The 25,472-nt window shown below is 42.0% G+C and overlaps 1 long non-coding RNA gene across 3 annotated transcripts in view; it reads left to right on the top strand.

Annotated features, from left to right (window-relative positions):
* The window catches only part of LOC138418864 (uncharacterized), a 50,389-nt gene that overhangs the window by 3,852 nt on the left and 21,065 nt on the right, over window positions 1-25,472 (top strand). For 2 of the 3 annotated variants that reach the window (XR_011248752.1, XR_011248750.1), the window contains exons 2-3: window positions 16,004-16,123; window positions 18,769-18,858. This is a non-coding gene — a long non-coding RNA (uncharacterized lncRNA). Of the gene's footprint in view, window positions 1-16,003; window positions 16,124-18,768; window positions 18,859-21,388; window positions 23,300-25,472 lie in introns of those variants that run through there. The other variant, XR_011248751.1, reaches the window with a different exon arrangement.

Genomic DNA, 25,472 nt, shown 5'->3' with positions numbered 1-25,472 from the left:
TTATTATGTATACCCCAGGTTTTGATATGTAGTGCTTTCATCATCATTCAGTTCCAAAAAAATGTAATTTTAATTCCTCTTAACCCCCAAATTATTTAGAAATGGGTTTTTAATATCTAGGTAATGGATTTTTCCTTGATTTTCTTTTTGTAGTTGATTTCTAATTTTAATGAATGTATTTTGAATGACATAGATTCTTAGGAATTTATTGAGATTTCATTGACCTAGTACGCAGCAATTTTTGGTTTTGTTTTGGAAGTGTTCTTTTTTTTTTTTTTAATTTAAATGGTTTTATTTAAGTCAATTGTAGAGATCCTAGATGTTGCTTTTTGAACACAAACATGAAATTAACAAAACAAGCATTCATATTTCTAGTTTTAAACACTTTAGTTCTACATGTGGAATACGGATATTTGAAAGAGATTTTCAACAGTCAACACAATGCATGAGACAATACACACTGAATTAGGCTAGTCTTCACCTCCATCTTCATGTTTATGATCCTAAGTTGGCTGGAGGTTTGTGTGTGTGGAGGGGGTGCTTTTTTGCTTTTTCATTTCACAAATGATTGCTCAATACAGAATGAAATACACCAAAAGAAGAAAATAGTCTTTTTATACCTAGAGAAGAAGCTATTACTCTTAAAATGATCACTTCAAGGTAACAGACATCCAAATTGACGTGGTTTTCTTTGAAACTTCAGAAAATCATTTCTTACACAGTAGGTTTGGCATTAACCCTGAATTTAGGATAGTTAGTATTATGGAGGGCTGGCTGCTGTATACCAACATCAGTATCAAGTTCATTGTCAGGAATTAGAGACTGTCCCAGATACCAAGCAGGACAACACTGGCCAAAAACAAAAAGTGAACTGCAGATAGGTCAAAACAAGCTACATTTACTCTTAGAAAAATATCATAAAATGTTATTGGATATGTTGTTTTAAACACTAACTTATAATGAAACACAATGGAATCTTCTATTTTTAACATCTTATGCTCAAATGGTCTTCATATAGGTTGTGTTTTAATAAAACACATTAGACAACATACACACCCAGAGAACAAACATTAGAAACTTGCCATTTGGTGAAGGTTATTCTTCTACTTACTATAAAGCTCACATTTCTCTATTTATCAGATCAGCAGACAGGTTGGACTGTCATCACATTAAAAATACACAAAATTGTTTGCTCTATTAGACGATTTTCAAAGAAATATGTTTTCTTTAGTTTCAACAGGTTTTTGACGATAAGAATCTTATTCAAAGAAGTTTTGCTCCTGTGTTATTATTAGTCCAAGTGCTCTGAACACTCCCCCTTTAAAGGCTTCCACGAACTTAGTGTTTTTCAAGCTGTAAATTTCAATAGTGATGGTAGAAACCACACCTCAGAGGGAAAGGCAGTGCCCTTTAGAGTTATCATTCAAACAAACAAAAGAGCTCTACCAATTTGTCACTCATCCAATTTTACAGAAATTCCATTCACGTAACTCATGAACATCAACCACAGTTTTACCATATCAAACAACCCAAAGAACACCGCGGGTATCCAGGGGAGATGGTTCACCAGTGCATCTTTCAGTTCAGTTCAGTTCAGTTCAGTTCAGTCGCTCAGTTGTGTCTGACTCCTTGCGACCCCATGAATCGCAGCACGCCAGGCCTCCTTGTCCATCACCAACTCCTGGAGTTCACTCAGACTCAAGTCCATCAAGTCAGCGATGCCATCCAGCCATCTCATCCTCTGTCGTCCCCTTCTCCTCCTGCCCTCGATCTCTTCCAGCATCAGAGTCTTTTCCAATGAGTCAACTCTTCGCATGAGGTGGCCAAAGTACTGGAGTTTCAACTTCAGCATCATTCCTTCCAAAGAACACCCAGGGCTGATCTTGAGAATGGGCTGGTTGGATTTCCTTGCTGTCCAAGGGACTCTCAAGAGTCTTCTCCAACACCACAGTTCAAAAGCAGCAATTATTCGGCGCTCAGCTTTCTTCACAGTCCAACTCTCACATCCATACATGACTACTGGAAAAACCATAGTCTTGACTAAGCAGACCGTTGTTGGCAAAGTAAAGTCTCTGCTTTTGATTTGCTATCTAGGTTGGTCATAACTTTTCTTCCAAGGAGTAAGAGTCTTTTAATTTCATGGCTGCAGTCACCATCTGCGGTGATTTTGGAGCCCCAAAAAATAAAGTCTGACGCTGTTTCCACTGTTTCCCCATCTGTTTCCCATGAAGTGATGGGACCAAATGCCATGATCTTCGTTTTCTGAATGCTGAGCTTTAAGCCAACTTTTTCATTCCCCTCCTTCACTTTCATCAAGAGGCTTTTTAAGTTCCTTTTCACTTTCTGCCATAAGGGTGGTGTCATCTGCATATCTGAGGTTATTGATATTTCTCCCGGGAGTCTTGATTCCAGCTTGTGCTTCTTCCAGCCCAGCGTTTCTCATGATGTACTCTGCATAGAAGTTAAATGAGCAGGGTGACAATATACAGCCTTGACGTACTCCTTTTCCTATTTGGAACCAGTCTGTTGTTCCATGTCCAGTTCTAACTGTTGCTTCCTCACCTGCATACAGATTTCTCAAGAGGCAGGTCAGGTGGTCTGATATTCCCATCTCTTGAAGAATTTTCCACAGTTTATTATGATCCACACAGTCAAAGTCTTTGGCATAGTCAATAAAGCAGAAATAGATGTTTTTCTGGAACTCTCTTGCTTTTTTGATGATCCAGCGGATGTTGGCAATTTGATCTCTGGTTCCTCTGTCTTTTCTAAAACCAGCTTGAACATCAGGAAGTTCACGGTTCACGTATTGCTGAAGCCTGGCTTGGAGAATTCTGAGCATTACTTTACTAGCGTGTGAGATGAGTGCATCTTTAGCTAGATTTTAAAGTCAATCTTAGAGACGGTATGGGTGCCGCAGTTCTCAAAGAGACAAACTGCCTATCCATTGGCTAAAGATTTTTCAAGTTAATGAACATTTCATTTTCCACACTTTTGGTACCAAGAGATTTAACCAGGAAAAAGGTCAAACCTCAGGGTTCAAACATAGCATGGAAAATAAAGTATACAGCAAGCACCATCTACCTCCTTTGCTCTCTCAAAGATGTCAACACTCTATTCTAGTCACGGGGTGGGGTGAAGAGGCTGAAGCCTGGAAGGAAACTTCACCCAAAAGGGGAAAAATTCTGTTTGGTGGCTATTTCAAAACAAGTTCCCAAACTGCAGAAGGGACTCCAGCCCCTTTGACTTGCAGGAACCACACATAAATAAAGGACAGAAAATACTACAAGCCAGGCTTATTTTAATCGCCCAGAGGTTTCCAGTGCAAAGCACGACAACTTAAATGCATATTCTAAATTCTTGCTCCAAAGCCGTCTTCTTTGTGCACATTGTTTGAGCTCTCATTGACCCCAGGTCCGGATTAGGCAGCGGCTGATTCCTGCTTTACAGCCCTGCCGGCCTAATGAGGTGACCGGGCACAAAGCATCCTTGGAGCCCGGGCGACGGTGGGTTTACGGCTGCCAAGGGCCCTGAGGGTGAGAGGTCAAAGGGTCAGTGGGCTGAGAGAATTGACCCTAGGAAATAAGGTCTTCTCCCTCCGGCCCCAGCTTCGACCGGTCCTTGCAAGAACTTGATGTGTGCATAGGGACCCCGGGCGCCCCGAGCGGGAGCCCTGAGCTGGCCTCGGCCTTAGGCTGAGCCTGACTTTGTTCTGTCTTTAAATGATGTGCATTCCAGTTGTTGGGATAGGAGGTCTGACCATATAAGTTTATTAATGATCTAATTCTTAACTATTATGTCTGTCCTTTGTCCCTCCTTTGATCTATTGGCTTCTGGAAGGTGTAATAAAGTCTCCCATTATGAGTTAGGCTATGTTCATTTCTCCTTTTAATTGTTTCAGTGTTTGCTTAGTATATTTTGAAGTTACATTGTTAGGAGCATAAGGGTTTATGTTGTTAGGAGCATAAGGTTTTATGATATTAATATGACATAAGTGAATTATTTCTTGTATCAATATGAAATAGCCTTTGTTGTCTTTCCTAATGATTTTTTTGCTTTTAATGCAACTCTTTTCTTAACATTTCCTTGGTACTTCTTTTTTCATTGTTTAATTATTCTTTTTTTTTCTTTTCTTTTTCTGAGAGTTGATTTTACCATGCTGTTTCATTTCTGATACACTATAACAATAGTTTGTATGAAGTTATTCTTTTATTTTTTTCTCCATATTCCCATTCCAATTTTCCTTTCTTCCTCCTCCTCAAAAACACACTTTCTAATGTGTTTGTGGTTCTTGGATATGTCTTTATTTCTTTTTTTTAAAATATAATGGTACTTTTATGTCTATATTTCTAAAAGATGTATAGTGCTTTGTATATGTATATCGTTTTAATTTATAAAATTGAACCAACTACATTCTGTTTTTACATTTTTTGCTCAATATTGTTTTGAGAGCATCCCATATTGTTTGTGTATCTAGGTACTTGCTCTGTTTGCTGCATAGCACTCTAATTTATTAGTTCACCATCCTTAATTATTCACCTACCAATGAAGAAGACCTACATTGCCTTGAATTCTTTGCTACTACAAACAGCACTTCAATTAAGAGTCTTGTACTTATATCCTTTGGGATGTGAGTGAGAGTTTCTCTGGATTATACACCAAGATTGGGGTTGCTGGATCATACGATATGCATACTGAATTATGCTAACCAAAGTGCATGATAGTTCCAAATTCTACATGTCTTCACTAATACTAGTCCCTCACTGACCTTTTAATTTTGACCAGTCTGATAGATTTAAAATGTCATGTTGTAACTGGCCATACCGCAATACAAAATAAAAAGTTAAAAAAAGTTATAATTTTCTAACTGATTATGAAGGAAGTTGAGCATCTCTTCAGACTTGTTAACCAGTTAGATTTCCTTATATGTTAATTGCCTATTCATATCTTAAAAAACTTGTTTATCTGGCTACATTGGGTATTCATTTCTGCGCGTGGGCTTTCTCTAGTTGTGGCAAGCAGGGGCTCCTCTCTAGTTGCGCTGCGTGGGCTTCTCACTGCAGTGACTTCCCTTGTCGCACAGCATGGGCTCTAGGGCACCCGGGCTTCAGCAGTTGCAGCATGTGGGCTCAGGAGTTGCATCTCCCTGCTCTAGTGCGCAGGCTCAACAGTTGGGGCATGGGCTTAGATATCCTGGGGCATGTGGGATCTTCTCGGACCAGGGACATGCATTATCAGACAGATTCTCCTTTTTTTTTTTTTTAATGACATAGTTTTCATTTATTCAAAAATAAAAAGTAGAAAGAAGGTATACCAACAACTTTACCCTTGATTCCAGGTATACCTTGGGCAAGCAAGTTGACAACTCTGAACCTCAGTTTTCTGAGCTGTAAAATGGGGAGTTATGATAGCTTAAAACCTCTTGGGGTTCTGATGTTGTGTAATTCTGATTCCATTAGTCAAGGCACGAACTGTTCTATTGGCATCATGTCATCTCTGGTTTTGATTACAATTTAATTCCTCACTCAGATTTTTAGTAAAAATGTGAAAACAAATATGTTGAAAGAAGTTCTAATATGTACTTTTAGCAGTTTTCCACATTGCAAACCTGCAGGTTAAGTGTGGATTAATCTACTCTGATAAGTGTTTTTTTCCTGCGGGTGGAGAAAACCATGGATATAGCCATTTCTGATAATTCTGTGCTTGACTCAACTTTCAGATTAGTTTTGTCTTTAAATTAATAAACTCTGAAATTTCTGGATTATTCAGATCGATCAGAGACAGACAGATTTCCCTCTTCAAATTTCCAACTGGAGTAATGACCATGACTGAGACAAAATTTTTCAGGGAGTGAGATGGTGGACATGCCTGTGCTTAATCCCTGCCTCTATCTTTTTCCAGATGTGCCAAGATTTTCCTTTGGGGAGTTCTGGTAGGATTATGTTGTGGTTTGTCATATAATACTCAGTTCAACAAGATATACATTTACTTTTATATCCCAGAAAGAAGACGATTCATGGTTGACTTGTCTCCGTAGTGTTAGGGACTCAGACTCCATCATGAGTTTCCTCCATCCCCAAATCACTATGTAGTCAAAAATGACTAATTTGTCTCCAGCCATCCTGTCCACATTCTGGACATAGGAAAGGAAGAAAGGACAGATAATCATGATATATCCATTTGAGGACATTTGCTGGAAGTGATCTCATCACTTCCACTTGTATTCAGTGGATCTGAACATTGTTGCCCGGCTTTTTAGCTTCAAGAGATTCTTTAAAATGTAATCTTGATTCCGGATGGCTATATTCCTGGCTAATACATGAGTGTTTTGTTACCCAGAAAGAACTTTGTCAGGCAGATTCTTAACCACTGGACTACCAGGGAAATAGGCCTATTCATATCTTTTGCCCATTTTTATATTGGGGTTCCTGACTGAACCATTGAGCATGCATGCATACATTCTTAAATATTTGCAGGATTTTGTTGTATATTCTGGATTTTTAATCGCATTTTTTTTGAAGCTAGAAATATGTTCTCCTGGTTTGTCATCTATTAAACTTTTTCAATCATGTCTTTGTTTGCAGGAAAATTTTAATCTTAATATGGTCAAATCCATCTCATTATATGGTTTCTGTTTTCTTGGTTTAAACATCTTTATTCACTCCAAAGTCATAAAAATATTCTGCATTTTTCTACTAGCTATTCTGGGTTGAATTATGTCTCTTAAAAACAGATATGCTGAAATCCTTACCCCGAGTAGTCCAGAATGTGCTTTTATTTGGAAACAGAGTGGTTGCAGATGTAATGAATTAAATTAAGATAAGGTCATACTGGAGTAGGGCGGGGCCCTAGCCCAATAGGACTGATGTCCTTATGAGAAGACAGCCACTTGGAGACAGACACCCAGAGGGAAAAGTGCCCTGTGATGAGAAAGGCTGAGACTGGAGTTCCGCAGTGCAGCTGCAAGCCGAGGAACTGCAAAGATTGCCAGCAAATCACCCAAAGCTAAGACAAAGCGAGGAAGGATTCCCCTACAGATTCCAGAGGGAGCTTGGCCCCTTCACACCTCGAGTTTAGACTTCTAGCCTCCAGAACTGGGAGACAGTACATTTCTGTTGTGTTAAGCCACCCAGTTTGTGGTACCTTGTCCTTGCAGCCTTGTGAAAGGAATATGCTAGCTTTATAGACTTATTATCTTTCATGTTTAGGTCTCTAATCCATTTGTTTGACCTTTGTATTGTGGTGAAAAGTAGGGAACCAACTTTTCTTTTCTCCTTATAAAGAATCAGTTTTCACGATGTTATCCTTTAACAGTCCATCTCTTCACTTCTGATTAGGATGCTTATTCTGAGATATCTCAGGGTCTTTCATATTCACGTGTCTCTTTCCTGTCCCTTTGATAAGTTTGTCTGATCATGTGCCGTTCCACCTTTGTTTTCTTTCTTTACTCTGGCTTTTTGGTATATCTTTTCGATAAACTATTTTTATTTATTTATTTGTTTGGCTATGGCAGGTCTTTGTTGCAGCATGTGGTTGAACCCGGGCCCCCTGCTTTGGGGGCATGAAGTCTTAGCTACTGGATCACCTGGATCACCAGGAAGTCTGTTTGGCATATCTTACTTGATACAGATCCTCTTATCTATCTGTGAGTCTTGATTCTTCCACATGCATTTTTAAATCCATTTATTTTGTTTCTTAAAAAAATCTTTCTGGAATTTGGGCTTGTGTTGAATTTATAGCTTGATTTAGATAGAAGAAACATCTTAATAATATTAAATTGTTGCATTCATGAACATTGTGCATCTCCCCTTGTTAGATTTCTTCTGTTTCCTTTAACAACATTATTATTATTTTCTTTTTTGGCCATGCCACATGACTTCTGGGATCTTAATTCCCAGACCAGGGACTAAATCCAAATACTTGGCAGTGAAAGCTCGGAGTTCTAACCATTAGACTGCCAGGGAATTCCCTAAATTGTTTTTCTTCATAAACATCTTGTGGATTGACGGATGAATTCCTAGATTACCTTTGAATTTTGTTACTATTCTGAATGGGACCTTATTTTTTGCTAGAGTTTCTAGTTGTTTACTATCATATCAGTTCAGTTCAGTTCAGTCGCTTAGCTGTGTCCGACTCTTTGTGCACAGGCCTCCCTGTCCATCACCAACTCCCGGAGTTTACCCAAACTCATATCCATTGAGTCAGTGATGTCATCCAACCATTTCACCCTCTGTCATCCTCTTCTCCTCCTGCCCTCAATCTTTCCCAGCATCGGGGTCTTTTCAAATGAGTCAGTCTTCGCATCAGGTGGCCAAAGTATTGGAGTTTCAGCTTCAGCATCAGTCCTTCCAATGAACACCCAGGACTGATCTCCTTTAGAATGGACTGGTTGGATCTCCTTGCAGTCCAAGGGACTCTCAAGAGCCTTCTCCAACACCACAGTTCAAAAGCATCAATTCTTCGGCGCTCAGCTTCCTTTATAGTATAGAGAAGTGCTATTCATTTTTCCAGTTTGATTTTTCATTTGGCCAATCTGCTGGCTTGCTGATAGCTTTAATGGTTTGGAGTTTCTGTGTATGCATGTGTGCTTACTCGTTTCAGTCGTGCCAGACTCTGTGCAACCCTACGGACTGCAGCCCGCCAGGCTCCTCTGTCCATGGATTCTCCGGGCAAGAATACTGGAGTGGGTTGCCATGCCCTTCTCCAGGGGATCTTCCCCACCTGGAGATCGACATCTCCTATGTCTCCTGCATTGCAGGAGCGTTGTTTACTGTCTGACCCACCAGCGAAGCCCCTGGAGTTTCTATATGGAATACCAAATCACATCCAAATAATGACAATTTTGTCCTCCTCCCCCTCAGCCCTTATATACATATTTATAGTGACTTATTGTAGTGACCAGGATCCCTAGGAGTAAACAATAGTTGTGATTGTATTATATCTTCCTTCTGATCTTAAAGGAAATGAGCTTAAGGGTCTATCTTAAGTGTGTGGTGTGTAGTAGATTTTGGTAGATAGTCCTTATCAAAGTATGGAAGTTCCTTTCTATCCCTAATTTTCTGAGAGCTTTTATCATAAATAGATGTTGAACGTTATCAAATGATTTTTTCAAGCCGTAGATGTGACCATCAGACTTTTCTCCTTTATTCCATTATGTAGTACATTACATTAACTTTCTGATGTTCATTAAGACTTACTCAATATTTTATTTTTCATACATTTATTGTATTTGCTTATCTAATATTTTATTTCAGAATTGTATTTATATTTAGAAAGTAAAATGGGCCTCTAATATTCTTTTCCCTATTGTCCCTATTGTCCCTATTCTATTTTGGAGTCAAGGACACCAGCTTCATAAAATAAATATCTTTCCTTTTTTTCCCCTGTACTAAGTTATATACTGCAGGTGTTACTTGTTCCTTGAGAGCTTGGTAGAATTCCCCTGTTAAACTTTCTGGGGCTTCTTTTAACTAAAGTTTCTTTAATGGCTGTTGGTCTCTTCAGAGTTTCCTGTTTCAGAATTGGCGTTTTCTCTTCTTGTGGAAATTTGTCTGTTTTGTCAAGATTTTCAAGTGCACTGGTCTATGTAGTTCAAAAATTTATTTTATCAGTTGAAAATATATCTATAGTTCCCCCCTTTTCAGTTATGCATTTTGTTTTTATTTGCATCTTTCTTTTTCCCATCAGTCTTGCCTGAAGCTTTTCTATCTTATTAGAATTTCAAATTGCCAAGTTTTGAGTTTTTTCTTTTTTTTTTGGTCTTCTCTGTTTTTTTCACTCTATCAATTTCAGCCTTTAAATTATTTTCTTTTTCCTTTTTGGATTTTTCTCTGTTGTTTCATATTTAAGTTCTAAACTGAGGCTTCTTCCATTTGTTTTCAGTCTTTTGATAAAAATGTTCAAAGCAATGAATCACCCTTGAAACATTGCTTTCGTAATGCTTTTATTGCCATTCAGTTATAGGATTTATTTCAGTTATTTATCTTCGGCCGCACTGAGTCTTTGTTGCTGTGTATGGGCTTTCTCTAACTGCACAGAGCAGAGGCTACTCTGCAGTTGCAGTGCAAGGCCTTCTGGCTGCAGCAGCTTGTCTTGTTGCAGGGCGCTAGCTCTGAGACATGCTGGCTTCAGTAGTTGCAGTGCATAGGCTTGATTGCTTCGTGGCATGTGAAATCTTCCTGGCCCAGGGATCAAACCCATGTTCCCTGCATTGGCAGGCAGATTCATAACTACTGGACCACCAGGAAATTCCTATGTTTTATTTTCTAAGTCGAGAGTTATTTGTATTATATTATTTAAGTTTGGGGGATCCTGTGTTTTTGGTGTTTAGAGCCATTTATACTAGGATGAATGACTATGGTATAATAAAGAGAGTCTAGAACACACTGCTTCAGAAGACATTTATTTTACAAAATGTCCCAGAGTAGGTGGGTGGCCCTGCCCCAAGAGGTCATCAGGTCCCAGCTATCTTACTGCTTTGCTCCAGCCATCATCCTGGCTCATATGTGTGAAGCCATCTTAGGGTCACTAAATCTGTTCCCCTGTATCAGAAGACAGAAGGCAGAAGTATGGAATAATTAGCTTCATTTTAAAGACAAGACTCAGAAGTTACCTACCTTACATCTGCTTTTATTCCTCTGGCCAAAATTTGGTCATATAGCTATAGGAGACAATATTAACTAGGGTTTGGTCTGAAAAACAGAAACTGTACCAGTTATTCTAACAGAGAGAATTTAATATGAGGAATTGGTTGAGCTGGTGAAATAGAAGTTGAGATGACCAGATGGGGATATTGTATTAATCAGAGATAACAGATGCAGGCGTTCACCCCCTGGGACTGAGAACAGAGGGAATAGGTTTCTAGTTGTTTATTGTTGTTGTTTAGTCCCTAAGTTGCATCCAGCCCTTTTTCAACCCCATGGACTACAGCCAGCCAGACTCCTCTGTCCATAGCATTCTCCAAGCAAGAATCCTGGAGCGGGTTGCCATTCCCTTCTCCAGGGGATTTTCCCAACCCAAGGATCAAACCCGCATCTCCTGCATTGGCAGGCAGATTCTTTGCCACTGAGCCACCAAGAAAGCCCTGTTTACTATGATGTGAACATCATAGAGTTATTATAATCATAATAAGGTTATTAGAATCCAGAAGGTTGAAGGAATATTCCTATAGAGCCAGAACCCAGTCCTCTGACGAGGGGACAGCTGTTTTTGGTGTTTCAGAGAGAGAGAAATGAGACTGAGAGTGTGGAAAAGACAGGAGTCAGCTGCTGCCATCAGGGAGAACTACTGCTGGAGTAATGCTGCCAGGAACAGCAGGCGAAACAGGAGGAAACATGTACTTTCTCCTTCCAGCCTTTTGTCTTTCTTGTGCTCCCTCTCAGCAGAATCAAATAGGCAGCTGGCAGCCTCAGAGCCAGAAAGTGGAGTGTGAAAGGGTGGGTTTGGGCTAAGAAACAATTAGTCATGAAGGCAGTTCACCCACCCCTTTGACTACTCAGCATCCATACATATGGTTTTTATTTTTTGGCCATGCCACGCAGCAGATGGATCTTAGTTCCCTGACCAGGGATCAAACCCACGCCCCCCACCTTGGAAGCATGGAGGCTTAGCCACTGGACCACCAGGGAAGTCCCATATGTATCTTTCTACATATATTCAGGCTTCCATTTAACAACTCTAAACATCATGTTTCACCTGATCTTGCACAAAGATGCTCTCATCTATTCTCCAAAGAGGGGAGATACAGAATTCCTCCTGTCATATTACCCATTTCTCTTTTGCCTTTCCTATTATTCTCCTTCCAGCATTCATTTGGATTGAGTCTGCTCCCAGCATTTCCGTTTTCCCCTCTATGCTATATTGAAAGTTCTACACTTACTGTCTGTTCTTTTAGTGCTTACTCTAAAAATATCATCATGTGCATTCTGCAAAATCTTCTCCATTTAGAAGTTGTTCGAAATTTTAGTTCCTATTTAAACATTAAAATTTGACATTGTTACTGTACTTTTGGTAGAGTTTTGATATTTTTGGTATGTTTACCTCATGCTTTTATTTACTTTTTCTTTTCTTATTCTTTCTTGTGTTTCAGAACTTCATTCTAAGATTAGTTTTCTTCCTCCCGATGTATATCTCTTAGAAATTCTTTTGAAAAGGGTATCTTGGGAATTAATTCCTACTTTTTAGTTTGTCTAAACAATCATTTTCTTTTTGTTCTTGAAAGATATTTTGCTGGGCATACAGTTCTAGTGTGACAGTTATTGTATTTTAGCCCTTTGAGGATCTCATTCCACTATCTTCTGGATTATTGCTATTGAAAAATAAAAAGTAATACTTGGGCTATTCTAATGATATTCTCTTTAGTGGGCTAAGGTTTACTAATTACCTAGTGTGGATATTTTTAAAAAAATATTCTGCTTGTGATTCATTGGGTTTCCTGAATTTGAGGAAGAATCTTTCTTATCAGTTCTGAAAGTTTTCCAGACATTATCAAATGTGCTTCTCTCCCTTCTATTATCTTTTTATTTGTTTTGGCTCTGCTGGGTCTTCATTGCTGCCTGGGCTTTTCTCTAGTTGCAGCAGGCAGGGCCTACTCTCTTGTGGTGCACAGGATTCTCATCACAGTGGCTTCTCTTGTTGAGAGGCACACGCTCTAGGGTGTATGGTCTTCAGTAGCTGTGGCTCCCAGATTTTAGAGCACAGGCTCAGTGGTTGTGGCACAGCATGTGGGATCTTCCCCTACCAGGAATCGAACCCATGTCTCCCACATTGGCAGGCAGACTCTTTACTACCAGGGAACCACCAGAGAAGCCCCTATCTTTTTTTTTTTTTTTAAACAAACCACAAATTAGATGTATGTTGGACCTTCCCACTCTGTTCCATATTTCTTAACCCATTGTTCATAATATCCATCATTTTTTCTCCCTATGCTGCACCCTGGGTAATTTCTTCAAATATATATGTGTTCTAGTTTCTTCTCCTTTCAATGGTGATATAATTTATTTCACTTGTCCACTGAGTCTTTAAATGTTCACATATGTAATTTCTAGTTTCCCTTGTTCAAATCTTCCTTGCCAGTCTCGATAGTCTATTTTTTCCTTCAGTATTTTCAAAATACCATCTTCAATTTCTTAAAACATTTATTTATTTTGTATTCAGTACCTTATAATTTAATATTCATACCAGCTCTGAGCCTGACTCTGAGGTTTGTCACTTCTGCCTGTTAGGTTTGTGGAACTCATGTTCCTTGGGATTTTATCTCTGGAAATTCTTTAAAGCCTGGGTTTAAAATGCATTTCCCTGGGTAGAGTTAGTGTCTACTTCTGCCATGTAGCTATGGGTTGTTATTCAACCCCTCAGTCACGTTGACTCTTTGAGACTGCATGGACTTCAGCATGTCAGGCTTCCCTATCCTTCACCATCTCCCGGAGTTTGCTCAAACCCATGTCCACTGAGTCAGTGATGCCACCCAGCCATCTCATCCTCTATCATCCGCTTCTCCTCCCACCTTCAATCTTTCCCAGTGTTAGGTAGGTAGAATAAGGAAAAGGAGTCCAAAATGGCTGTGGCTAAAAGACAAGGAAGGGAAAAGCCTGCGAAAATAAAACAAAGGAAGGTCCGAGGACCAGAGTGAGGACCTCAGGTAAAACAAACAACACTCCTGGCTGGCCCAGTTTACATAGGACAGGCCCAGGGAGAGAAAAACATATAAAAAGAGGAGCCAAAGCTAGCTTTCTCTCTCTCTCTCCTGCATGCTGGGGCGCTCTTCTCTTCGTATCTTTGGATCAATGTGCCCTCACGCCTTGAAGATGGATTTTCCTGCTATCTTCTAAATAAAATAGAGCTGTAACACTGGGCTGTAACACTGATTTGTCTAAGAAGAGCTGTAACACGGTCTGTCCAAGACCTGAGAGCTGTGACACGCCGAGGGGGCTTTAATGTCCGTCACTCCAAATCTTTCTTGTGACGAGACAGAACCGAGGAGCATACACTCGTGTGACACCAGCATCAGGGTCTTTTCCAGTGAACTGGCTCTTCCCATCAGGTGGCTAAAGTACTGGAGCTTTGGCTTCAGCATCAGTTCTTCCAGTGAATAGTCAGGGTTGATATAGCCAACTTGGGACCACTGTAAAATTTTGTCTGGAGGTCTTTCAGGCTACATAGATAGTACAAATTTAGATTGTAAACACACAGGAATATGGACTTACTGTTATGAATTCTCAGGGGAAGTTTTTCTCTTGCTTTACTCATCATAAAGGCAGAGACAAATGTATATTCCCATTGTGTTTTTCAGAGGGAGGGATTTTAAAAACATACCAAGGTTTGCTCTCAGGTTCTAGAATTTCATATCAAGAACTGTGGTCTTTCCTTTCACTCTGATTAAGTCCCAGGATTTTTCTTCTCTGAAAATAGCCCTTTAACATCCTAGCTTTATGCTGATAACCCCAGAAAAAGCACCGAGTCTAGAGCTATCTTTACTTCTCTAGATTCATGCTATCTTGTTTCTGGGGCTGTAAGGATATACTTCGGAGAAGGCAATGGCACCCACTCCAGTACTCTTGCCTGGAAAATACCATGGACGGAGGAGCCTGGTAGGCTGCAGTCCATGGAGTCGCTAAGAGTCGAACACGACTGAGCAGCTTCACTTTCATGCATTAGAGAAGGAAATGGAAACTCACTCCGTTTTTCTTGCCTGGAGAATCCCAGGGATGGGGGAGCCTGGTGGGCTGCCGTCAATGAGGTCACACAGAGTCGGACACGACTGAAGCGACTTAGCAGCAGCAGCAAGGATATACTTAAGGCACACTCTCTCTCCTTCAAGACTGGCCCAATCAAGAGGAAATGTCTCCCCCGCTCTCATTGAATTAGAGTGCTAGTTTACATACAATTAATTGTACCTATTCATTTTTAAATTAATTATACCCTGTCGCTAGCATTCACAGACAGCAAATTCAATTACTCATTAATCTAATCATTACTACTTTTATTCAGAGGACACTGAAGGTCTGTTTTTTAAAATTAGTTTATTTTTGGTTGCACTGGGTCTTCCTTGCTGCATTCAGGCTTTCTCTAATTATGGCAAGAGGGGGCTACTCTTTGTTGTGATGGGGGCTCCTCGCGCCTGGGGCTCAACAATTGCAGCATGTGGGCTCAGTAGCTGTGGTTCTCAGGCTCTAGAGCTCGAACTCAGTAGTTGTGGGGCACGGGCTCCACAGTTGCCTTGTGGCACATGGAATCTTCCTGGACCAGGGATCAAACCCAGATTCCCTGCATCGGCAGGTGATTCTTAACCACTGGGCCAACTGGAAAGTCCTTGAAGGAATGTTAATATCCTAAAACCAAGGAATATCTCTTATGGGCTGAACTGTCTCCCTCCCATCCCCGCCCCAAATCATGTGTTGAAGCCCTAATCCTCAATACCTTGAAATGACTTTATTGGACATAGGACCTTTAAAGAGGTGATTAGGTGAAAATGAGCCATTAGATGGGTCCTAATTCAATCATGATTGGTGTCCTTACATGAAGAGGAAATTTGAACATACAAAGAAACATCAGGGATGTGTGTCCACAGAGGAAAGAAGGCAGTCATCCACAAGCCAAGGAGAGAGGCTCAGAAGAAGCCACACCTGCCCTCACCCTGATCTTGGGCATTTGTCTCTGGAACAATGAGAAGTGAATTTCTATTGTTTAAGCCACCCAGCCTGTGGTACTTTGTTATGGCTGTCCCAAAAGGCTAGTCCTAGCGTCTCTGATGCTATGATTTCAGGCACCATCTTGGCCTCAAGGGAAGAAACTATGATTTGACACAGGGGCCTTGTCAGGCTATTCCAAAAAACAACAACAACAAACAAAAAAAGGAAAGAAAAAGCAAAAGCTAACCAAATAAATAAACAAAACCCCAAAACACCAAGCTGTTCCCATCACACCCATTGCGCGGCCTGGTTTGGCAGACAGACTCCTTCCCAGGCCTGGGATGTGTCTCACTCATGCATCGTGTTTCTTTTTCCAGGGCCTTTCTGCTCAGGAATGAAGCTGAGGACGGGCAGCATCTCGGGGATGCTTCAGCCTCTGCAGATGACTTGGCTTAGAGGACCTGTGGGATGTGCGGAGAAGGAGAACTGGGGGAGAGGTGAGAACAGCAGGAGCTAGGGAGGGGGACGAGGGACGGGAACACTCTCTCAGGCTTGAAACCAGATTCTCTGAATCAGTGTGGGTGAGGAAGGCATTTTCTGAGGTCTAGAAACACAGGGGGAAATGCAGGAAGGGACTGATGTCCAATGAGTTCAGGACTAAGTGAATCAGAGGTGGTGCAAGTGTCCCAGCCCTCCTCTGCCTCTCTTGATTATCTTGGGAAGCTGATTCAGTCATATATAATCGCATCTAGTCACCTTTACTATTTCCCTTCCCCTGACTTCATGTACGACAAATTCATTCTCTCACTGGAAAAATATTTCCTGAGCATGGTCAATGTGTTGGGCACGTGGCAGTCTCTGCCTTCATCCAGCTCCAGATCTGGTAGAGCAAGCGCTCACAGAGTGTTTCACCAAATGGCTTAAAAACTTAAACCTAAGATGTGACACCATAGAACTCCTAGAAGAAAGTATATGCAAAATGTTCTCTGACATATTGTTGTTGCTGTTCAGTTGCTCAGTCGTGTCTGACTCTGCAACCCCATGGACTGCAGCACGCCAGGCTTCCCTGTCCTTCACCATTTCCCAGAGTTTGCTCAAGCTCATGTCCATTGAGTTGGTCATGCCATCCAACCATCTCATCCTCTGTCATCCCCTTCTCATCTTGCCTTCAGTCTTTACCAGCATCAGGGTCTTTTCCAATGGGTCGGCTCTTCGCATCAGGTGGCCAAAGTATTTGCCTTCCAATGAATATTCAGGATTAATTTCCTCTAGGGTTGACTGGTTTGATCTCCTTGCAGTCCAAGGGACTCTCAAGAGTCTTCTCTAACATCACAGTTGGAAAGCATCAATTCTTTATCACTTAGCCTTCTTTATGGTCCAAATAAAAACAAACAAATGAGACCTAATCAAACTTACAAACTTTTGCACAGCAAAGGAAATTGTAAATAAACAAGCAAGCAAAACCCGGAAAAGACAACCTATGGAATGGGAACGTAGGGCTTGCAGTAATATGGGGTTTACATGGGATTGCAAAGAGTCAGACATGACTTAGCAACTGAGCAAAACAAACAACAAAGATTTTAGACTCTTCCTGAAGGACATGGGAATCTACAGAAGGGTTAGGCTGGGGAGCAACAATTAGGTCATGAATGAACTGTAGAGCAAGATCTGAAAGGTTGCTGTTGTGTTCAACAACATCTTATGGAAAAACCTGAATGAACTTTTAGGGCAACTCAGTAGTACAGGTAAGAGATGATGGTGATTTGGAAGAGGGTAGATTCAGTGGGGAATGAGAGAACTGACAGATTTTGAACCTCTGGAACATTCTAAAGGGTCTGATATGGAATGAGGGAATGGGAGGAGCTAAGTGTAACTCGGATTTCTAGGGAGACTAAGGAGTCAGAAGAGAAGAGAGAAGAGGATCTAGCTGTTACTCTAGGAGGTCTGTCAAGGGGAAGAAAGAACTTTTTTAAAGAGCATGGAGAAGGAGGGGCTTCCCTGATATCCAGTGGTTAAGAATCCATCTGGCAATGCAGGGGACATGGGCCTGATCCCTGGTCTGGGAAGCTCCCACATGCTACAGGGCGACTAAACCTGTGCTCCATAACTCCTGAGCCTGCACACTCTAGAGCACATGTACTGCAGCAAGGGAAGCCACTGCAATGAGAAGCCTGCCCACCTCAGCTAAAGAGTAGCCCCTGTTCACCACAACTAGAGAAAGCGTGAAGAGCAACACATACCCAGCATAGCCAAAAGCGAACAAATAAATAAAATTATTTAAAAAAAGAGTAGCCCCTGCTTGCCACAACTAGAGAAAACCTATGCACAATGATGAAGACCCAGCACAGCCAAAAATAAATAGATTTTTTAAAAACTTGGATGAACCTAGACAGCATATTAAAAAGCAGAGGCATTACTTTGCCAACAAAGGTCCATATAGTCAAAGCTATGGTTTTTCCAGTAGTCATGTATGGATGTGAGAGCTAGAAAGACTGATGCTGAAGCTTCAATACTTTGGGTACCTGAGGCGAAGAGCCAACTCATTGAAAAAGACCCTGATGCTGGGAAAGATTGAAGGCAGGAAGAGAAGGGGATGACAGAGGACAAGATGGTTGGATGGCATCACTGACTCAGTGGACATGAGTTTGAGCAACCTCCGGGAGATGATGAAGGACAGGGAAGCCTGGCAAGCTGCAGTCCATGCGGTCACAAAGAGTCGGACATGACTTAGCTAATGAACAACAACAACAAGATTTAAAAAAAGAGTGTGGGGAAAGATTGATAATATCTGGAAACAGCATTGAGTTGCTAAGGGATAGCAGAGTCTAAAGACATTTGATATCAAGCTTGGCCACATGACCTACTTTAGCCAATGAAATAAAACATCGATGTATATCTCTTTTGAGCTGAAACTCCAAGAGCCAGCTCATGGCTGTTCACATCTTTTTTCCCTCAGCCAGGAGATCGGTGGTGTTTTAGACACTGCTCCATCAGTCTGGGTGAAGGAAGGAGCATGTGGAGAACTTGGGCCACCCAAGTTGGACATGGCACATGAGGGAGTCTCTACCTTTATGCGAGTCACTTGGATTTGGGTTCATTTGTTTCCGTAGCATATCCTGATTACTCCCCTCTCCTCCTCCAGACCTTGAAGTGTTTGGCGAGTGGGTGGATGAAGCGCCTTCAGTAAAGATTGTGGGCATAATCTCTGGAGAAGGATCTGGTGTTAGTTAAGGTAAGAGTCTGAGGGAACGTCGAGTGAAAGGCTTACAGGGGTTGCAGTGGCAGAATTTGGGAAGGGTGGAGGGAGGCAGGAGCGGGGAGAGGAGAGGACAGCACAGAGAATGATGGAGATGAGAGAACCTGAGAGGACAAGAGGAGCTTGTGTTGGGGGAATTACCAAGGGAAAGAAAAGATAGGGAACATGATGAATTTGGTTATGACACTCTTCGGAGGGCAGTGGGCTTTCAAGTTCAGAACCACATATTGCTTCAGAAAGTCTCCTCCCCATCCCATCCACTTCCTCTCACCTCTCTCTTCCTCTCACCTCTCATCATCACTTTCATCATAGTGGGCTGACTTCTCAGTTGCTGGTGTCCTTCTGGTAGAATGTAACTTCTATGCTGCAAGAGCCTAGCCTGAGTTGTTCATCACTGTACCCCGAATGCTGAACACAGGGACCCAGCTACCTGTGAGATGAATGAAGGAAACTTATGGATCCATCCTGTTCATCATAGTCTCTCGCATCAGTAAAGGGTGGTTCTCAGCAATATGTAAGCCTAAGTTTAGCTCTTGGCTTATGTTTTTCTGTCTTAGTCATTGTGGGCAAATTACTCAACCTCTCAGACTTTGTTTCCTTAGGTTTAAAATGGGATGCTAGGGACTTCCTTGGTAGTCCAGTGGCTAAGACTCCACCATCCCAGTGCAGGGGGTCTGGGTTAGATCAACTAAAAAAGATCCTACATATCGCAATGAAAACTGGAGATCCCAAATGCCACAACTAAGACCCGGCACAGCAAAATAAATATCACTATTTTGTAAAAATGTCTTATTAAAAAATGAGATACTGATAGTTATCTAAATCATAGGGTTGTTTTCAGAGTTAAATGAGGTGATTTATCTCATTTAAAGGACTTAGCATGTTGAACAACTATCCAGTTTTTGGGTACTTGTCCTAATTATAGAAAGACATCTGATGTCTTTCCATCTATGCTGATGGCCATTGCAGACAAATATGCCAGTCCTTGGGCTTCCCAGGTGGCTCAGCAGTAAAAAATCCTGCAATGTAGGAAATGCAGGAAACTTGGGTTTGATTCCTGGGTTGAGAAGATCCCCTGGTGAAGGAAATCACAACCCACTCCAGTATTCCTGCCTGGAAAATTTCATGGACAGAGGAGCCTGGGAATCGCAGAGAGTCGGACACGACTGAGCGACTGAGCATGTGCATGCCAGTCCTCTTTACCAGAACTCCACATAGTTTCCCCAATCTCCTTGCTTATCAACTTTAGTACAGAGGAAAGGTTTGAATAGACCCTCTGGGGCTATTGAAGACCCAGCCAGAACTTGCCCTACTACACCTTAGAAGGAAGTGGCTCTCTCAGCTAATGAGGAATGTGACTCAAAGAAATACCCAGAAAAAAGAAAGGGAAGAAGGAAGAAGGAAAGAAATATCCGGCAGGCATGGGAGTTTCCTACAGCTCCTGTAACAAATTATCACTGTCTCACTTCTCACACGGTTTGCTGAACCCAGGGTAGGCCAGGCACGAGAGAGGAAGCTGGAAGAGAACTTGAGGAGACGTAGAAACTGCAGACATGTTTATTCTTGCCGGGCAACAGCCATAACATAACCTTCTCTCCTAGCTTATGCAGCAGCCGTAACAGCAGCCATAACATAAAGGCACATACCTGCAAGGGCTTTCCAGGTGGGGCTTATATAGCCCCACAGACCAAAAGTAGCTCTTGGTCAAGTGAGTACCTTGTGATACACATGTGCAGTGCTTTAAATAATCTCAGCTGTGACATGATCATTATTTACAAAATGTGGGGCAAGAGCAAGAGGCCGAGGGGCAAGAGAGCCTTACTACGTCATCTTGGCTAATTTGCTCTTTTCCTACAATCACAGACTTAGTGGCCTCTAACAACACAACTTTACTGTTTTACAATTCTGGAGGTTGGAAGCCTAAAATCACTCTCACTGGGATAATATCAAAGTGTCACAGGGCTGCATTCCTTTTGTGTGTGTGTGTAATTCTTTCTTTTTTTTTTATTTTTGGAGTATAGTTTCTTTATAATGTTGTGGTAGTTTCTACTCTACAGCAAACCCATGTCTTTTGCATCACCTGCATTGGCAGGTAGATTCTTTAGCTCTGAGCCCCCTGGAAAGCCCCATTTTATACTTCAGCACATCTCAATTCAGACTAGCCATGTTTTAAGTGCTTCATATTGAGAATATTTTATTGGACAGTGCAGGTCTAGATCCTAAACTCTGCAACAGCCCCAGGGCCTAGAACAATCCCTGGTCAATGGGCATTCAGATTTGGTGGACATAGGAACTTATGGACTACTCTGTTCGGGTTTAGACTCTTTTTCAAAAGCCTTGGACCACTGACCCAAAGAAAGAAGCCTAACTGGGGTATGGGTGTGTGTGCGCTGTCATTTGCATCTAATTTGCATGCTCCCTCCCAGGTGTGCTTGCTCTCCAGTCAGCTTCTCTTTAGTGATTCCCACTGGGTCTGCTCTTACCCGGGCAACTTTTTTTTTTCCAGCCAAGCTGTGCTATGCAACTTTCGGGATCTCTGTTTCCCCAACCAGAGAGATTGAACCTGGGCCATAGCAGTGAAAGCCTGGGATCCTAACCACTATGCTACCAAGGAATTAGGATTCCAGGCGACCTTGAAAACTGCACTGTTGAGCTGTGCTTAGTCCTGCCTGAAAGGTAAAGGACAGAAAGGGGACTCTGCATGGAGCCAATTCCCTGGGGACCTTCATAGGTAGGTGGGTCAAGAAGAAACTCCCAAACAGGCCTCCCAAGGCCCTTTGTGATCTGGTTCTGCTCCCTGCTCACCTCCAGCCTTAGCACATCGTTCTGGATTGAAACATGCCCTCCCCTCTTCAAATCCGTACACTGAAGCCCTGATGCCCAAGTATGACTGAATTTAGAGATAATTGAGCTTAAATGAAGTGAAAGGCTGGAGCCCTAACTCCATAGGACTGGTGTCCTTGTTAGAAGAGGAAACGACACCTAGGGCATGTACACCCAGAGAAAAGGTCATGTGAGAACACAGGGAGAAGGCGGCCATCTGCAAGCCGAGGAGAGAGGCCTCGAGAGAAACCAACCCTGCTGGCACCTTCATGCTGGACTTACAGAACTGTGAGAAAATCAGTTTCAGTTGTTTAAGCCATCTGGTCTGTGGTACTCTGTTATGGTAGCCCTGGCAAGCTAGCACCTACCTTGGCTCTCACCAGTCCTCAATGCTGCCCTTGAACTCCACTCTGTTAGCTTTCCTGGCATAAGCCAGCAGTCCTTCTTTTGGAGAATAACATTTTTTTTTTCCTGGGTGATAAACAAGAAGTAGCAGAGCTAGCTGCTCATCTGGGTGCATTGAAAGGAGACAAAACTGCCTCAGAACAAGTAAAAGAGACAAGCAGGAGTGCTCCCTCTATGCAGATTACTGTCAACCACTGAATACATCACTCCTTTTAGTTCTTAAAACACAATACTATGGGGCTTTCCTGGTGGCTCAGTGATAAAGAATCTGCCTGCCAATGCAGGGGACATGGGTTTGATCCCTTGTCCAGGAAGGTCCCACATGCCTCAGAGCAACTATTGAGTCTGTGCTCTAGAGCCCAGGAGATACAACTACTGAAGCCCGTGTGCCCTGGAGCCCATGCATGCATGCTAAGTCACTTCAGTTGTGCCTGTAGCCCAGCAGGCTTCTCTGTCCATGGGATTCTCCAGGCAAGAATAACAACTCTGAAGTGGGTTATTATGCCCTCCTCCAGGGGATCTTCCTGACCCAGCGATTGAACCCACCTCTCTTTCTTCTCCTGCTTTGGCAGATGAGTTCTTTACCACTAGCACGCTGGGAAGCCCCTTGGAGCCCATGCTCCGAAACAAGAGAGTAGCTCCTGTTCTCCCCAACTAGAGAAAAACCCAAGCAGCAACGAAGACCCAGCAGAGCCAATCAATCAATAAATTAAAATTATTAAAGAAAACACCATGAAGTGAGTACCATAGACCGTATTTCCATAACTCCAACAGCGAACATTTACACTCTGTCTAAAGTCTCAAGCACTGTGTTCTGAAGGAAACACGCATCACCTCATTTAATCCTCACTGGGACAGAGAAGGTAGGAACCATCATCACCATCCATATTCTGTACATAAGGCTGGCAGGCCCTGGGCAGTTCAATCATTTGTCCAAGTCTGCAGAACTGGGCAACTGCCAAACCGAGCAATCTGATTCCAGAGCGCTCACTCCTGCCCACTGAACTCTGTGAGTCAGCAGAGAGCCAGGCAACCATAAACTTGCCCAAGGTTAGGGACTTCCCTGATGGCCCAGTGGTTGAGACTCCGCCCTTCCACTGCAGGAGGCACAGGTTAGATCCCTGGTTAGGAAGTGAAGATCCTGCATCCAGGTCAGTGGTGCGGCCTAAAATTAAAAAAAAGAAAAAAACTTGCCTAAAGTTAAATAATCATCATTGGGGCTGTATTGGAATTTGTTTTTTTATCAAAAGTGCTGTCACATTCACTCAGTGGTCATTTGATGGTTGTCCACACTAGGAAAGATACTGTGCCCAAAATGTGGAGTCTGAAGACCAACACCCACAGTTACGGCCTAAAAGGAGGATCCGAATAGTGGAAAGATGGTTGTGCAAAGAGTTGTAATCCAATTCCCTCATTGTTGTTCAGTCGCCAAGTTGTGTCTGACTGTTCGACCCCAGAGACTGCAGCACTCCAGGTTCTTCTGTCCTCCACTATCTCCCAGAGTTTGCTCAAATTCATGTCCATTGAATCACTGATGCCATCTAACTATCTCGTTCTCTGCTGTCCCCTTCTCCTGCCTTCCGTATTTCCCAGCATCCGGGTCTTTTCCAGTGGGTCAGCTCTTTGCATCAGGTGGCCAAAATATTGGAGCTTCAGCTTCAGCTTCAGCATCAGTCCTTCCAATGAATATTCAGAGTTGATTTCCTTTAGGATTGACTGGTTTGATATCCTTGCTGTCCAAGGGACTCTCTAGAATCTTCTCCAGCACCACAATTTGAAAGCATCAGTTCTTCAGTGCTCAGCCTTCTTTATGGTCCAACTTTCACATCCTTACAGGACTACTGGAAAAACCATAGCTTTGACTATACGGACTTTTGTTGGTTAAGTGGTGTCTCTGCTTTTTAATATGCTGTCTAGGTTTGTTATAGCTTTCCTTCCAAGGAGCAAACATCTTTTAAATTCATGGCTGTAGTCATCATCCCCAGTGCCTGGAGAATTCCATAGACAGAGGAGCCTGGCAGGCTACAGTCCATGAGGTCACAGAGTCAGACATGACTTTCTGACTAACTTCCTGGAGGAAGTTACTGAATCCAGCAGAATCCTATAAAAAGCCCAGAGTTTGCCTTGGAAGTCTTTCTTCACAGGGGAATTTATGCTGGAGAAAAACCAAATAAGACTGGTCATAAATCACTTGATTAAAAAAAATAATAATTGCAGTAGAAAGTGAGGGGGAGAAAAACAAACTCACTCTCAACCACATAACCACATAAGGATCTTAATAACTTTCAAATTTAAGAACAAGCTTAGAAAATTATTACCAAATTTTTTAATTGTCTGATATGACTGTATAAACCATCTCTAACTTTTAAAGTAACCATTGCTTTTCATTTATGGATTTCATCTAAAAATATATCAGACCTTAAGAAGAATTCAAGTATAAATATCTTTAACAGGAAAGAAAAACTAACAAGTTTCATTAGCACTGGGAGTGTTCTTATCTTTTTTCTCCCTGGGTGTTAAAAGCTGGAGAACAGTAAATACTATGGAATTCAAGAACACATTTGCCTCGACATCATTTTTTTCCTTCAAATAACACATTATGGATCAAAACTAACTTCCATTCTTAAAGGGGAGGCATGTATTCTGATCTTCTGTTTTTCTCTAAAAAAGAGATTTGCGTGCTTTTCAGCAGATGAAAGTGTTAGTCACTCAGTCGTATCCGACTCTTTGCGACCACTTGGACTATAGCCCGCCAGTCTCCTCTGTCCATGGTGTTCTCTAGGCAAGAATACTGGAGTGGGTAGCCATTCCCTTTTCCAGGCGATTGAACCCGGGTCGCCTGCCTTGCAGGCAGATTCTTTCCATCTGAGCCACAGAGCTTTTCAATAGAAAAGGCAATAGTATGTTCAAAGCATAGCAACTTGAGAATATGATTTGCTTTAGGAAACTCAAAGATTTCTATATTTCTGGAACATAAAGTTCAGGAAAGAGATGAGACTCAGGCTGTAACTGAAGTTAACTTTGAAGAGCCCTTTATGCTATAATAAAAAGTAGGAATTTTACCCCTATTGGCTGGTAGGCAGTGAAAAGGAACAGACTCTTTTTCTTCGTCTACTCACCACTCAGCTTTCCATACTGGTCACCTTTCCCACACCAAGAAATTCTCCAATCGGGGACTTCCAGTGGTTCAGTCCCTTCCAGTGCAAGGGACTCGGGTTTGATCCCTTGTCAGGGAACTAAGATCCCATATGCCGTGGGGCTACTGATCCTGCACACCACAACTAAGACCTGACGAAGCCAAATAAATGTATTTTAAAGAAGTTCTCCACTTCTCCGGTGGAGAAGGAAGTGGCAACCCACTC

The sequence above is a fragment of the Ovis canadensis genome, chromosome 14 (genome assembly GCF_042477335.2).
Source record: "Ovis canadensis isolate MfBH-ARS-UI-01 breed Bighorn chromosome 14, ARS-UI_OviCan_v2, whole genome shotgun sequence".
Classification (NCBI taxonomy): domain Eukaryota; kingdom Metazoa; phylum Chordata; class Mammalia; order Artiodactyla; family Bovidae; genus Ovis; species Ovis canadensis.
Note: the sequence above shows the minus strand (reverse complement) of the source record. Positions and strands in the feature narration are given on the sequence as shown.